This window comes from Hemiscyllium ocellatum, chromosome 8 (genome assembly GCF_020745735.1).
Source record: "Hemiscyllium ocellatum isolate sHemOce1 chromosome 8, sHemOce1.pat.X.cur, whole genome shotgun sequence".
Classification (NCBI taxonomy): Eukaryota; Metazoa; Chordata; class Chondrichthyes; order Orectolobiformes; family Hemiscylliidae; genus Hemiscyllium; species Hemiscyllium ocellatum.
Window position 1 is genome coordinate 68,953,162 of NC_083408.1, and position 17,705 is coordinate 68,970,866.

General features: G+C 40.3%; 1 long non-coding RNA gene across 1 annotated transcript in view; it reads left to right on the top strand.

The window, feature by feature from the left end:
• The window catches only part of LOC132817906 (uncharacterized), a 226,171-nt gene that overhangs the window by 82,727 nt on the left and 125,739 nt on the right, over positions 1 to 17,705 (top strand). The gene's annotated exons all lie outside the window — the stretch shown is intronic.

The window sequence follows — 17,705 nt, forward strand, 5'->3', positions numbered from 1 at the left end:
CCATGAGTTTGCCCATAGGGGCTTTAGATGAGATCTGTAATAGACAGAAACTGGGCTGTTTTAACTGATACTCTGATACCCCGTGCCTTCAATTTTAACGAACACTTGAAACACCTTGACTCTTTCTGCAGTTAAATAAAAAAGTTATTTGAAGCAGCTCTGATTTGGTACCTATTAACTATTCCATTAGGCAAGTCTGGAACTCAACTGCAGTTCTTGTATCTGAGAGTTCAATGATTTAGTGATCAAATTAATGGGCCACCCCAGACGTGTTTGCTTTTTAAAATGCACATTTGTTCTCTAAACATCTAGTTAAATTGTTTTAATATGTTATTTCTTTGGGGTGCTTGGCAGTGTCTTCTAGATTTACCATTTTGCTTTAGTTCATTTAGCAAAACAGTGATGACAAGGCTGAAATATCGTTGATATTTGTTATTTACTGGTTGCCTAGGACAACCGTTGGGATACTATCTCTTTTGTAAGGTTCTGGAACTTCAATTACAAACTAAACTGTTTTCAAAGATGTAGAGAAAGGACATTTATGTCAAGTAGCTTTCATTTTATGGCCAATACCTCCCTGTATACAGGATCTGCAGGTGTGCTGTAGCACAATGGCCCTAAAGTTCCTCCCTGAAGTATAACCCCCACAGGCAGTTATGCTGATAGTTATAAATCTTTTTGTGGGAATTTGAAAAGATCTATAGAACCTTTAACAAAGGGTGTATGGAATGCTAAACACATGAAGTTACTCTGTATCTCATCAAGAAATGTCAAAACGTCGTTTTCTGGCGATTGGCTTTCGGGACAACCTCTTAAAGCTGAGTGGTCTGGTGACTGCAGGCTCAGAAGTACTCTAAGCAGAAGAGTTTTTGTTTTTTTCCAGGTGACAAAAGGATTTTTACTTATGATGTATGCTATATCTAATCCTGTGCCACTAAATGTAATCTACTGTGTGTACACCCATCCTGCCATTTCTGGAAGCAGACTAGTTCTATCAGGGCACTCGCAAAGAGCTTTTAGCATAGTTTTACCAAAGTAGCTAGCATTGTCAGACGACAAAGCAATCAAGCATAGTACTGAGCTATATAATCTGATAGCAAAAATGTTTTGATGTGGTGCAGTGACAGCAACAATATCTGTCAGTAAGAACAATGACAGATTAAATAGCAGGCTGCTCCACTATCTTAATGGCACTGTTGGGTTGTAAAGGCTTGCATTGTTGTATAGACTGTGTCAGCTATGGTCTACACAAGGCCCTGTTGATTAACTGGGCTGGCAAAAGAACAACAAGTTCTTGTTAACTTTACATGCCAAGAGTCTGGAACACAAACAATCATTGTTATAAATTAGGTCTTTACAAATGATATTTCAAGAAAATACCTCGACATTTTCCTTGTTATTATACATTTTCTTGAAGATTACACATTCAAACCATGTCATGGCATCTTGCCAAAGAGAAGGGATTGACTGCTTGAGTTTCAATAGTATAATATTGAAGTTTCCTTTGCTAAAAGTTTTGGTTCCTTCCAGTTGCAAAACACAACTTCTTCTGATTGCAACTCTGATATAAGTTGTGGTACTCATGATAAACACAACTGTCACTTCTGAATAGATAACTAATTTCTGACGCTTGCTTATCATGCAGGCATAACATAATATTCTGAGAGCCACTTGATCCTCTGGAACTTGCACACTTATGCTGCTGAAGTAATGATAACAGCTATCACATAGATAACTTTTTTGGAGGTGTAAACATCTCTGTAAGTGCTGAGAATGACATAATGTTTCCTAATACTCACTGCACCTTATCAAATCCAGTTTCTGCTGGTATCCAAACGAGCGTTATATTTATACCAGAAGTTACAGCTAATTCAGTTACCGAGGCTGATAAAGACCAGCACAGATCTCATATACTTATGCCTGACATTGGAGTATCACTAAAACATACATAGTCAAGGCATGGTGATAATTAATCTTAAAGCATGTTTACAGATGTATGTAAATGCTTTATGCCTGTGACCTTTCATCAGATGAAAGATCACAGGCCTGGAATGCTAACTCTTTTTAGATGCTGCTTGACCTGTTGGGTGTTTCCAGAATTTTTCCTTTTTATTTTGCATTTCTAACATTCACAGTACAGAATGTGAGAGAGGGAAATACTTGTTTAAAAAAGAACAGAACAAAAGAAACTGAGAAACTCAGCAGGTCTAGTAGCATCCATAGAGAGAAAAAATAAAGTTGATTCTTTGACACTTTCCAAAAGAAAAACAGAAAATGCTGGATCCAATGCTGAACTCACCCTGTGACTGGCATCTTTACAGTGAACTACAGACAGGTTAATGTTGGACATCTTGGACAAGAAATATCACAAAGATATAGTCCCAGCAGTGATGACCTGCCAGCCATGTTCACTTTAAAATGTTGTGATTGTGTGTGGCCAGTTTTAGCAATGGATTAAATGTATTTATGTGGCCCTGGAAGTAATTAACATGGAAGAAGGTACTATGGTACTATCCAGGCTCCTGTGTGGATGGACTTGAGTGGAAGGATTGCCCGCAGTGATCTTTGGTGCATAAGGACTGAGTGTATGACCTCATTTGACAATAGCACTTGGCACCTGCCTGTGTATAGGTGCATCTAGCATACTCATCTTACTTAATATGCAACAGGATTTTCATTATTGTACAAGTCAGAGCAAATATTGTCATGGCTTTCCATGACACAGTCAGAATTAGACATCTTCGAAAGGAAGCACAGTCAACTAAAAATATTGCATTACTATGTCCCTGTGTGTGTTCAGGTAATGACCTGGCCTTATAAGGTATAATTGTAGTTATGACTATGCCCACAAATGAACCCTACAATTTCCATTGAGGAGATGGGTAAGTTTAGGCACCATGGTCCGTGAACCTCAGAAGATGCATCGTTTTCTCTGAGAATTCTGACATACAGAGGCCCTGATATTTCCACGATATTGACCTGGAACAGGGTGAGTGAAGGCTTTTCGTGGGAACCCCCAGCACAGGCTGGACCCTGGGGATTCACATCGTCTATTTTCCAGCCCACTGGCTGCACTCCAGCCAAAAGTGTCAGAGATTTTGCATTCTCAGCACTTCTGTGGCAGCTCTACACCTTTTAATGCGTTTAATTCAGCTCTTTTCATCAACATTTAGCATTTGTGTTCACACTCACAATCACACTGTTTTGCCATGAAATGAATTCAGGGACAAGTAGTCTGTAGTAATCTGTGAAATTTTAAACTGGACGTCACTTTTATCTGGCATCTTTGTTCTAAGACTATGGAAGATTATTGCTCACACAACCAGAATGCCCTCCCCTGCAGTTATCTCTCTGAATGCTAAATGGAATTTGGCAAGTGGAAGTCTCGTAAAACAGAAAGAGCAAACAAAATACTGTAAAAACAAAAAGCATGCTTACGCGTTTTGCCTGTACATATTTTTAAATGCAGACAATGAATGAAGTAAATGACAGAGTATACTTGTCAATAAACTTTGTGAAGACTCACCATGTTTCTGTTCCTCCATGATGAACAAATAATGATGAACAAGTCCCTGGTGGCTGATGATCTTAACATGAATTTTAACAGCATTTTTTGCTTAACTATAACTTTAACCTGGAGTAGACTTTTTATATTGTATAAATGAATGTATAAATACAGTCATACACCCTCCTGACTTGGAGCTACATTGTCGTTCCTCCCTTATCACTACATCAAAGCCTAGAACTTTCTTCCTTGCTAACAGTGGTGTGAATGTGTTGTGTTGTGTTGTGAATACCAGGTGGACCACAGCAGTTTATGAAGGCAGTTCACCACCATCTTCTTCAAGGTAAATAGAAATGGGCAATGAACACTGGCCCAGCCAGTGATGCTCACATTCTGTGAAAGAAATCAAGCGGAAAGGAGATAGCAATATTTTAAAAGTGGATTTTGTGACATCATACACCTTCTCTTCAAGAAACTTGAAAGGCTAGGGGTTAAAAGAACTTAAAAACGATCAGAATCACAAGAGAGAATGTTACTGAGAAAACTACCTGAATTAAAGGTCAACAAATTGATTGGATTTAATGATTTTCATCTTTGGGTCTTAAAGTAGCTTTAAAGGCTGCATTGGATGTGATCCAAATTTCTCCAGATTTTGGAAAAATTCCATCGGATTGACAAAATAATGAATTCCTCTGTTCGTGTGGACAAGTTCCCATTTTCCCACATTATACACCATCTGAAAGGTTTTGCCCATTTACTAAGCCTATTCAAATACCCGTGTGGATTTTTCCTCTTGGTATCTTCTTGTCCCAAACCTTTTGTTTCATCAGTAAATTATCATGCATCTGGGCTCTTCATCTAAGTCATTGATGTAGCTTGAATATAATAGAGGACCTAGCACTGATCCCTGCAGCTTGGAGAAAAGATGTGAAAGTACTTGAGCCAAATTTGCAGACAACATAAAACCAAATGGGTAGACAAGTTGCGAGAGGGATACAGTTTACAGAGAAATATTGATAGGTTAAGTAAGTGGGGAACAAATTGGCAAATGGAGTATAAAATGGGAAGATGTGACCCATCTTTGAAGGGAGAACAAAAGAACAGAGTATACTTGAAATGGAAAAAAAACTGCAGGAAGCTGCAACATGAGTGAACTTGGGGATAGTTGTGCAGGAAACACAGAGAGCTAGCACACAGGTATAGCAAGTAATCAAGAAAGCTAATAGAATGTTGGAGTTTGGAATATAAGAATAGGAAAGTCTTATTGCAACTGTACAAGGTGCTGGTCAGACTACATCTGGAGTACTATGAACAGTTTTGGTCCCCTTATTTCAGGAAAGACATCATTTCATTGGACATAGTTCAGAGAAGGTTCACTAGGATGATCCCTGGTAGGGAGAGATTGTCTTATGAGCAAAGGCTGAACAGGTTGGGACTTTACCCACTGGAGTTTAGAAGAATGTGCGGTGATCTCACAGAAACATATAGGATTGTTAAGGGGCTTGGCAGGGAAAGTCTAAGACCAGAGGGCATAGTCTCAGAATAAAGGGGTGACAATTTAAGGAATTTCTTATCTCCGAGATTTCTGGGTCTTTGGAACTCCTTGCCACAGAGAGGTGTGGTGACAGAGTCCTTGTGTATATTTAAGGCTGAGCTAGATTGATTCTTTATCAGTAGGGGATCAGGTGTTGAGGGAAACACAGCAAAGTGGACATGAGGATTGTTGGATCAGGCATGATCTTATTGAATGGTGTTGAAGGTTCAAGGGACTGAACGGCCTTCTCCAATACTTATTTGTTATGGTCTTATGGTAGTAAAGAATAGCCCAGTTGGCCTAACATTTGTCATAGGGAAAATGGTAAAATCTATTATTCAGGAGATAAAACCATAAAAAATAGGAACAGGAATAAACAGTTCAGCCCCTTGAGCTTCCTTCACAACTCAATATGATCATAGCTGGTCTGAGATAATAGCAGATATTTAGAAAATCATAATGCAATTAGATGACATCAACACGGTTTTGTAAAAGAAAAATTATGTCTGACTAATTTGGATTAGATACCCTACAGTGTGGAAACATTTGGCCCAACAAGTTCACACCGACCCTCTGAAGAGTAACCCACCCCCCTGTGACTAATGCACATAACACCATGGACAATTTAGCGTGGCCAATTCACCTAACCTGCACATCTTTGGATTGTAGGAGGAAACTGGAGCAAACCCACGCAGACACTGGGAGAATGTGCAAATTCCACACAGGCAGTTGCCTGAGGCTGGAATCAAACCAGGGACCCTGGTGCTGTGAGGCAGCAGTGCTAACCACTGAGCCACCATAGCACCCTCCGTATGAGAGCTCTTTAAGGAAGTTACAAGCAAGTTGAAGAAAGTGGAGCCTGCAGATGTAGATAGATTTCCAAAAGGCATTTGGTAAGGTATTACAATGAACACACAAAATAAGAGTGTGTGTTATATGTGTAACACATTTTGCATTGGTTAGCCAACAGGAAGCGATAAATGGGTCATTTTTGGGTTGTCAAGCTGTAACTAGTGCCCTGTACAGGGCTCAGTGTTAGACCTTCAATTATATTCAATCTACATCAATGACTTAGATGAAGAGCCCAGATGCATGATCATTTACTGATGAAACAAAGATTTGGGAAGAGAAGATATCAAGAGGAAGAGTCCACAGAGGTATTTGAATAGGCTCAGTGAATGGGCAAAACCTTTCAGATGGTGTATTATGTGGGAAAATGGGAACTTGTCCACAGGAAGAATGATACATTACTTAAAGGTAGAGAGACTGCTAACTTCCACAGTATGGAGAGATCTGGGTGTCCTGGGATATGAATCATGACATGTTGACATGTTGAGGCAGCATGTATTAAGGAAGGCAAATCGAATATTGTTGAGCATTTCCCCGGAGACAAGTATGAAAGGAGGGAATTCCTGTTCCAGTGCCTTAGGCTACATTTAGGACATTGATAGTTTTGGTCTTTAGTTTAGAAGTTGCAATAATGCAACAGAAGCAGTTCAGAGATGATTAACTCAACTGAATCCTGGGATGAAAGTATTGTGTGAGGAATCTTTGAGCTGATCCATTGCAGCTAGAAGAATAAGAGGTAATCGGTTGCAACCTACAATATTCTGAGGGGAATTGACAAGGTGGATGCTGAGGTTGTTTTCCTCTTGTGGGGCCATCCAGAACTAGGAGACATAGTTTAAACATTATTTGTCTTTAAGACAAAATGTAGTGGCATTTTTTGCAGGATCTTTAGTGTGTGGATTTTTTTTCTCCAGATAGCAGTGCAGGCTGTGTTTTTGGATCTATTCAAGGCTGAGTTGGACATATATTTTACTGATAAAGGAGTCAAGCATTGTTGGGGAGGGGTGGTGGATGGTGGTGAGGAGTGCAGACAGGAAAGTTGAATTGAGGTCATAAGCAGACCACCCAGATGTTATCAAATGTTTGAGCAGGCTAAACGGCCCAGCTGTGCTCCCAATTCTTGTGTTTTGGTGTTAAGAAGATTTGTGTCTCTCCATCTCTCCAGTCCTCAGTTTTAATATTGATGAGTTTGTAAAGCAGAGACCCTTTGGACAGGGCGCAAGGGATCGAGGCTGATGGTGACATGAAGCAAGGCCCAAAATGGGACTACAAGTCCCATTAAATGTGCAGGAAGTTAGATGGAGTGACTGGGAAAATCAGAGCTAAACGGCAACAAGAGGGAGAGAAGATTAACCAGAGGCAGCAGCATGGGAATGAAATGATAACAGAATTGGAAGCATTAGTAGAAAATTTCAACATAAAAATGAAAGCCCCATTGTTGAGCATGTTTAAACTCAGCAAATTACAATGGAATATAGTTCCCGCTTTCTGCAATGACAGTTCTCAACACCCTCCCAACAGAGGCTGAGTGAAAGATGTGCAGGAGACAATCATGAAAATGTAGCCTTTAACTAAACAACAAAAGGAATGCAGAAGTTCTTACTGTTTATTTGCAATATTAAAGATTTTTCAAATTACTTGTATCACATTGTTTCAGGTAAATGTCAAGTCATGTGATCAGGAAGTAAAAAAGCAGCATTGTAATGTTCACAATTTTGATGGTGCCATTAAACCTCTTCCATGTCCTGGGTACTCAGAACTTTCACAAACATTGCAATCTTTTCCCACAGCTCCCTACAGACAGAACCTTCTTGCCTGTCCATTGCCTGATTCAGAATCTCTCAAGAAGCATCCAAGAATCACAATGCTCATTTCAGATTAGCGCTCCCTTCAACCATATTTCTGTTCCCTAAAGAGTTTCCCTGACATCTGCAGCCAGACTTCACATTCCCTTTGAGAGGTGCTGGCTGTCTTTAAGTGGTACCATAGACACCTTCCCATAGGCTCACAGACAATGAGGAGTAGGGTTGGTACTGGTTGTACTCTTGTATGATCAAAATGATCAAGCAATATGTGTGCCCCTGAATCAATAATCACAGGCACATGGTACACCATTCCACCTCACTCTCTGGAAGTTCTGGATGTGAGCAGATTTTTATTTGTACCATAATGTTGTTGGCTGGATAGCGGCCAAGCATTCTTTACCTTTCAAACTGGCAATCTCAATTAGCTTCAATTCACAAGACAATGTAATAGCTGGATTCAGATGTAAAAAAGGGCAGATGTCTCTCAGAATTGACCTTGATGAATATTAGTGATGTTAAAAGATCTGGCTGGCATTTTGACAGACAAAAAACAGATTTTCTATTGTCCGATGAATGCAACAACTACTGATTCTGCAAGCAAGAGCAAACTCTCTTTAAACTTGTTCTAAGCGCTGCTGTGCCAGGAGCAAGTTGTGTGATACAAGAACATACAGATGTCACTATTTACACTTGTACAAAAGGAGACAGTGTAACACTCGCAAGAAACGCAGCATAGTTACCTCTGTTCAAGGAATGGATTTCGAGTATTTGTAAGTGTGACCTTTATTAAAATGCTCTTAATCACACTTCGTAAACTGAAGGGCATGATCATAAAGTAACTGATAGTACCTTTCAAAAAATCCTTTGTTCAAAAAAGATGTACTAATCTGAGAGAAAACTTTTCATTTTTTAAGATGAAACACAATCTTAGGTAAACCTTCTCTGACTTGAAAGCTGTTGTTGAGAATAGGAAAGAGCTGCAATTCTGAGTTAACATAGCAGGCAGTGGAGGACTCTTAGGACCTTCTCATAATCATGTTTCACATCAATGCTTTAACGGCTGAAGTATATATTGCAGCATCAGTGAAGTATGTCTGAGAAATGCCAATGCTCAATCATTCTAAACAGGGGCTGGATAATTCTTTAATGCTTTGACATATATAGCAAACTCTCATTATAATGTGGTGCTTGGGAGAAAGCCAAAACCCATTCTATAACAGGGGAGCAGTATAATAAGATGATTGAAATTACCACATGCTGTTCCCCAAAGTATTGTATAACATTTTACTGTTGGCTCTGATGGTTAATGTTAACTGCTGATGGATAACAACTTCTTATGGACTGCTTTTGTGTACCAATATGCGGATGTTGTAAATGCCAATACTAGGCTGCAGTCTGTAAAAAAAAAGTTATGTGCCAATTGTTAAACATATGCTTAGCAGAAGAGTACAAGCACAATAATTTAACAAAGATGATAGGAACAGGGCAGTAGAACAATTCAGGGAAGCAGAATGATTTGAAAATTTAGTACCAGCACTGTGTGTTAAACTACTGGGCCATCTCTTCTCATTAAATCATTAGGACTGTGCCTTCTTATTAGACCTTTGGGATTAGCTCTCCTCAATGAAGCCTAGGTCCATTACTCATCACTAAGCCATTTTTATCAGCACTCCTTATTAAATTTTTGGGGCCAATTCTCTTTTTTAGACCACTGAATTTATCACTCAATATGAAACCACCTGGCATGGGCACCATGGGGAAGTAGGATAAAGGTTTATGACGATGATTTTTCACATGTTCTTGATGCTCAGTGGAATGACACAGAGCAGAGGTCAGACATTCCCCATAAAGAAACTTGAAGGATGGAGTTATCTTGATTGGCTTTGCACACCATCCAGTAACAAGCCCATGAGACACTTTTATTAAGAAACTAAGGAAAGAGCCATGATTCACACTGCGTGACATCACCAAAGGTGAAAAAATAGAAAGAGTTATAGAGTGGTATTTACCTACATTTAAAAGGTCAGTCAAACGGGAATAGATATTGTGAAAGAAGAGAGGGATGATGCAGGTCCTAACCATGAGTAAAGATGGCATAATAGTTCAGCACAACTGTTTGGTGGCATAAAATGTTGGATTGTGGGTTCCATCTGTTGCCCTATCTAAGCTGCATTGCTTTTTAAAGCTACCATAGAGTCAAAGAGTCATAGAGATGTACAGCATGGAAATAGACCCTTAGGTCCAACCCGTCCATGCCGACCAGATATCCCAACCCAATCTACTCCCACCTGCCAGCACCCGGCCCAAGCAAAGACCATACACTTCTCTTGAAAAAAGGAAGGGAAATTTGGAAGGAAATATCTACATTGTGCCACTCTTATAAATATGCTGACAACCATTCCAACAAAATGTACATGAGCCTTTGGGAGTAGCTTGCTATAGGATATAGACAAGAAAAAAGGAGGCATGCAGAGAAAAAAAACCTATGTATTCTCTTGTAAAACATGAATGATGCTACAGTTATTGCATTGGGATAGGAAATATAGTATTCGTACTTGGCACCTTGATATTGTAGACTCATAATGGTTTACAACACAGAACAAAGTTATTCAGCCCACCCTCAGTCCTTAATGAGCCCCACCCTTTACATAGATATTCTCTTGCACTTTGTATATTTAAAAAAAGCCTTTTGGGTTTTCCTTTATTCTGTCCACTGTGACAATACGATGGTTTTAAGAGGTATATTTTGTTCTTTTTTAATGAAGAGAGGTTGAGACAGAGGTATCCAGCAATCTGGTCCAAAGCAGTAAAGTAAACAGTGTGTGGGTTGTGAGGTATATTTTAAAGCTGGAACAGTAGAAGCAATGTGGATGGGTGGGGTCAAGCTCCCAGAGAGTCAGGCTTTGAGGTTTAGCTTTCAGCAGTTGCTGGGGTCTTGAAGCTGGATGAGGAAGCTCTTTTTCCTCTCTCTGTTACAGCTGAAAGCTGGGGTTCTCTTCCTGCTGCTAGAATTGCATGTGAGACAATCTATTTTACTGAATGTGCCTTTGCCAAATGTACGTTTATGGGATGCTACCATATTGAAACAATTGCTGTATAGTCATTCTATTAACTTACCCATAAAGATTGGAGGAAAGTGAAATCCTCAGGTGGTAAGGGAAAAGGAGATCTTGTTGAAGATAGTAAAGGTAGCTTACCACAGGGTACAAAGGAAACACATGAAGGGGAAAGAGAAGTTACAAAGCTCAGGAGCTTTGGGCGGCACGGTGGCACAGTGGTTAGCACTGCTGCCTCACAGTGCCAGGGACCTGGGTTCAATTCCCGCCTCAGGCGACTGACTGTGTGGAGTTTGCACGTTCTCCCCGTGTCTGTGTGGGTTTCCTCCGGGTGCTCCGGTTTCCTCCCACAGTCCAAAGATGTGCAGGTTAGTGAATTGGCCGTGCTAAATTGCCCATAGTGATAGGTAAAGGTGTAAACGTAGGGGTATGGGTGGGTTGCGCTTCGGCGGGTCGGTGTGGATTTGTTGGGCCGAAGGGCCTGTTTCCACACTGTAAGTAATCTAATCTAATCTTTCACGGCAATGAAGTAGGTCACATGAAGTCACATTGTTGTGGTTTAGAAAAAGTACTGGGAAGACGGATCTGGGAAAACAGGATAAGCCAGTGAGCTTTGTTGAAGTGGTAAAAGAAAGTATAGTGGAAGCTAACAAGTGGGTGGCATGGTAGCACAGTGGTTAGCACTGCTGCCTCACAGCACCAGGGTCCCAGGTTCGATTCCAACCTCAGGTGACTGTCTGTGTGGAGGTTGCACGTTCTCCCTGCATCTGCGTGGGTTTCCTTCAGGCGCTTCGTTTTCCTCCCACAGTCCAAAGATGTGCAGGTCAGGTGAATTGGACATGTTAAATTGCCCATAGTATTAGGTGCATTTGTCAGAGGGAAATGGGTTTGAGTGGGTTACTCTTCAGAGGGTTGGTGTGGACTTGTTGGCCCGAAGGCCCTGTTTCCCCATTGTAGGGAATCTAATCAAAAAAGCTGCAAAAGAATGCACAACCTGATCAGGAATTGGTTAAGAAGAAAGTGCCAGATCTCTTTAAAGAATTTACTTGCATGGGTAAGATTTATTCATGTATACCAGGAAAAGCAGGTGAAGAAATTTGAAGTTTCAGAGGTACGGGAGCAAGTCAATCTTTGATGAGAAAAGATGAGGAGATATGGAATTTAGAAGGAGTATTGATAGAAAAGATGGTAACATGTGGAAAGCATAGTGAGAACAGCTGTGTTCTATTGTATAAACTGTAGTTGGAGAATCCAATGAAAAGTGGTGAAGTGGTGGTAGGATAATAGAGAAATTCTCTGTTGCAGAGATACAATTTATCCTTGTAATGATATAACTGGATCACAGGGAGGAGTGATGGATACTGTGGTAATGATATAACTGGATCACAGGGAGGAGTGATGGATACTGTGGTAATGATATAACTGGATCACAGGGAGGAGTGATGGATACTGTGGTAATGATATAACTGGATCACAGGGAGGAGTGATGGATACTGTGGTAATGATATAACTGGATCACAGGGAGGAGTGATGGATACTGTGGTAATGATATAACTGGATCACAGGGAGGAGTGATGGATATTGTGGTAATGATATTACTGGATCACAGGGAGGAGTGATGGATACTGTGGTAATGATATTACTGGATCACAGGGAGGAGTGATGGATATTGTGGTAATGATATAACTGGATCACAGGGAGGAGTGATGGATACTGTGGTAATGATATTACTGGATCACAGGGAGGAGTGATGGATATTGTGGTAATGATATAACTGGATCACAGGGAGGAGTGATGGATATTGTGGTAATGATATAACTGGATCACAGGGAGGAGTGATGGATACTGTGGTAATGATATTACTGGATCACAGGGAGGAGTGATGGATATTGTGGTAATGATATAACTGGATCACAGGGAGGAGTGATGGATACTGTGGTAATGATATTACTGGATCACAGGGAGGAGTGATGGATATTGTGGTAATGATATAACTGGATCACAGGGAGGAGTGATGGATATTGTGGTAATGATATAACTGGATCACAGGGAGGAGTGATGGATACTGTGGTAATGATATTACTGGATCACAGGGAGGAGTGATGGATATTGTGGTAATGATATAACTGGATCACAGGGAGGAGTGATGGATATTGTGGTAATGATATTACTGGATCACAGGGAGGAGTGATGGATATTGTGGTAATGATATTACTGGATCACAGGGAGGAGTGATGGATACTGTGGTAATGATATTACTGGATCACAGGGAGGAGTGATGGATATTGTGGTAATGATATAACTGGATCACAGGGAGGAGTGATGGATACTGTGGTAATGATATTACTGGATCACAGGGAGGAGTGATGGATATTGTGGTAATGATATAACTGGATCACAGGGAGGAGTGATGGATATTGTGGTAATGATATAACTGGATCACAGGGAGGAGTGATGGATATTGTGGTAATGATATTACTGGATCACAGGGAGGAGTGATGGATATTGTGGTAATGATATTACTGGATCACAGGGAGGAGTGATGGATATTGTGGTAATGATATTACTGGATCACAGGGAGGAGTGATGGATATTGTGGTAATGATATTACTGGATCACAGGGAGGAGTGATGGATATTGTGGTTGAAAAGCCAGTGAAAGTCAGACAACTGAGGTGTTACAGGAAGTATATCCTGGAATGTTTCTTGGCTGTGTGGTAACAAAGTCTCAAAGCAACAGGTTGAAATAGGAAAAGAAATCAAGGAGTAAAGATAGGGAAGTGAAGTTCAATGATCAGAGACCATATTTGATCAAATGGTTGGAGAAAAACAAGAACAGGTGGAGGATAAAGTGGATATTTTTAGTTCACAGAAGCTAGCTGAATTACCACAGCAAGTGAAAACTAAAGCAGTTCTATCAAGCATACACAGAAGAAGAATATTTTGATGAGGAAATGGAGACCATTACATATTCAGGCAGATGGAAAATGGGCAGAAGTTCATCAAGTTGTATTACTCACTAGTCAGAGGGAAATTGAGAAACAAACTTGTAAGGAGATCTCAGCTATCTGTGAGAATAATAGGGTAGTTATGATAGGGGATTGTAACTTTCCAAATATAGACTGGGGCTGCCATAGTGTTAAAGGTTTAGATGGAGAGGAATTTCTTAAGTGTGTACAAGACAATTTTCTGATTCAGTATGTGGATGTACCTACTAGAGAAGGTGCAAAACTTGACCTACTCTTGGGAAATAAGGCAGGGCAGGTGACTGAGGTGTCAGTGGGGGAGCACTTTGGGGCCAGCGACCTTAATTCTATTAGATTTAAAACAGTGATGGAAAAGGATAGACCAGATCTAAAAGTTGAAGTTCTACATTGGAGAAAGGCCAATTTTGACGGTATTAGGCAAGAGCTTTCAAAAGCTGATTGGGGGCAGATGTTCGCAGGTAAAGGGAAGGCTGGAAAATGGGAAGCCTTCAGAAATGAGATAACAAGAATCCAGAGAAAGTATATTCCTGTCAGGATGAAAGGGAAGGCTGCTAGGTATAGGGAATGCTGGATGACTAAAGAAACTGAGGGTTTGGTTAAGAAAAAGAAGGAAGCATATGTCAGGTATAGACAGGATAGATTGAGTGAATCCTTAGAAGAGTATAACGGAAGTAGGAGTATACTTAAGAGGGAAATCAGGAGGGCAAAACAGGGACATGAGATAACTTTGGCAAATAGAATTAAGGAGGATCCAAAGGGTTTTTACAAATATATTAAGGAAAAAAGGGTAACTTTGGAGAGAATAGGGCCCTTCAAAGATCAGCAAGGTGGCCTTTGTGTGGAGCCACAGAAAATGGGGGAGATACTAAATGAATATTTTGCATCAGTATTTACTGTGGAAAAGGATATGGAAGATATAAACTGTAGGGAAATAGATGGTGACATCTTACAAAATGTCCATATTACAGAGGAGGAAGTGCTGGATGTCTTGAAATGGTTAAAGGTGGATAAATCTCCAGGACCTGATGAGGTGTACCCAAGAACTCTGTGGGAAGCTAGAGAAGTGATTGCTGGGCCTCTTGCTGAGATATTTGTAACATCGATAGTCACAGGTGAGTTGCCGGAAAACTGGAGGTTGGCAAACGTGGTGCCACTGTTTAAGAAGGGTGGTAAAGACAAGCCAGGGAACTATAGACCGGTGAGCCTGACCTCGGTGGTGAGCAGGTTGTTGGAGGGAATCCTGAGGGACAGGATGTACATGTATTTGGAAAGGCAAGGACTGATTATGGATAGTCAACATGGTTTTGTGCGTGGGAAATCATGTCTCACAAACTTGATTGAGTTTTTTGAAGACCTAACAAAGAAGATTGATGAGGGCAGAGCAGTAGGTGTGATCTATATGGACTTCAGTAAGGCGTTCGACAAGATTGCCCATGGGAGACTGATTAGCAAGGTTAGATCTCATGGAATACAGGGAGAACTAGCCATTTGGAAACAGAACTGGCTCAAAGATAGAAGACAGAGGGTGATGGTAGAGGGTTGTTTTTCAGACTGGAGGCCTGTGACCAGTGGAGTGCCACAAGGATTGGTGCTGGGTCCTCTACTTTTTGTCATTTACCTAAATGATTTGGATGCAAGCATAAGAGGTACAGTTAGTAAGTTTGCAGATGACACCAAAATTGAAGGTGTAGTGGACAGCGAAGTGGGTTACCTCAGATTACAACAGGATCTGGACCAGATGGGCCAATGGGCTGAGAAGTGGCAGATGGAGTTTAATTCAGATAAATGTGAGGTACTGCATTTTGGGAAAGCAAATCTTAGCAGCACGTATACACTTAATGGTAAGGTCCTAGAGAGTTTTGCTGAACAAGGAGACCTTGGAGTTCAGGTTCATAGCTCCTTGAAAGTGGAGTTGCAGGTAGATAGGATAGTGAAGAAGGCGTTTGGTATGCTTTCCTTTATTGGTCAGAGTATTGAGTACAGGAGCTGGGAGGTCATGTTGCGGCTGTACAGGACATTGGTTAGGCCACTGTTGGAATATTGTGTGTAATTCTGGTCTCCTTCCTATTGGAAAGATGTTGTGAAACTTGAAAGAGTTCAGAAAAGATTTACAACGATGTTGCCAGGCTTGGAGGATTTGAGCTACAGGGGGAGGCTGAACAGGCTGGGGCTGTTTTCCCTGGAGCGTCGGAGGCTGAGGGGTGACCTTATAGAGGTTTACAAAATTATGAGCGGCATGGATAGGATAAATAGACAAAGTCTTTTCCCTGGGGTTGGGGAGTCCAGAACTAGAGGGGCATAGGTTTAGGGTGAGAGGGGAAAGATATAAAAGAGACCTGAGGGGCAACGTTTTCACACAGAGGGTGGTACGTGTATGGAATGAGCTGCCAGAGGATGTGGTGGAGGCTGGTACAATTGCAACATTTAAGAGGCATTTGGATGGGTATATGAATAGGAAGGATTTGGAGGGATATGGGCCGGGTGCTGACAGGTGGGAATAGATTGGGTTGGGATATCTGGTAGGCATGGACGGGTTAGACTGAAGAGTCTGTTTCCATGCTGTACATCTCTATGACTCTATGGTGGTACATAGAAAGGAGGTATTGCAAGTGGCATAAGAACTACCAGTAGGAGGTCATTTGAGAGTAAGAAAACCTCAAGCCAGAGTACAAAAACAATTTTTTTTGGCCTGGACTGTAGAAAGATGTAGTTGAATGTTCCTGGACATATCATGTGTCAGGTGATAGGAAAACCTCAGACAGTGATAAAACCAATACCCTTAATACCCATTCCTAGATTTGAGGAAACTTTACAAGAGTCTTAATTAATTGTGTAGGACCCTCACCTGAAATAAAAAATGTGAATCAGTATTTGTTGACCATAATATGTGTGTTTACTAGATTTCCAGAAGTCATTCTATAACTCAGTGTCAAGGCTAAAATGATTGCAGAAGAGTTACTCAAATGTTTCACTAGATACGGATAACTCACCGGAATACAATCAGAAGAAGCGTCAAATTTTACATCAAAGTGATTTCAGAAAGTTATGGATAGCTTAAGAATAAAACAATTCAAGTCCACTGTGTACCATCCAGAATCATAGGGAGCATTAGAACAGTGGAATCAAACTTTAAATACCATGTTGAGGGCTTGTTTCCAAGACTATCCAGAGTATTAGGATAAAGGAATTCCATTTGTACCTCTTTTAATTAGGGATGCACCTAATGAATCAACTAAACTCAGTCCATTTGCATTCTTTTCGGCATAACGTAAGAGAACCACTGAAATTAATTAAGGAGAAATTGGTGAGGCAAAGTTCAGAGACTACATATTTGGACTTGTATCAGATTTTAGGAAGAGATTAAATTAGTTGGTGAGTTGGCTGGACAACATTTAAAAGTAGCACAGCATGTGGTGAAACAGGAAGCAGACAAGAAACCAAAAATCCGTGGTTCTGCTAGAGGAGATAAAGTGTTAGTATCATGATTAATGGTAGGTGAATCTTTCAAAGCAAGGTTTAGTCTGCCTTGTCAAATCTGAAGGAAATTGATTCAGGTGAATTATTTAATAGGTATTCAGATAAGAAAATGAGTCATGTGAATATGCTCAAATGGTATTTTGTTAAGGAAGGAAAGAAAAAAAGAAAATGTCATACTGGTTAAAACACAGCGTGAAGAAACAAATTCAGATGATTCTGAATTAGACATTCTTCAAAATAAATTGGACAATGAGAAAGTTCTCAAAATTTTGTATAAATTATTGAGCCACCTTCCAGAGGAAAATCAAAATGATCTGAAAGATTTATTACAATCACATGAGAGGTATGTGGGAATAAGTACTAACATGATTATGCATGATGTAGATATAGGAAATGCTGTTCCAATTAAGCAATATTCTTATACACTTAATTCTCTAAGGTTGGTACAGGTTCCAAAAGAAATTGAAATCATTCTCAAAGACAATATAATTGA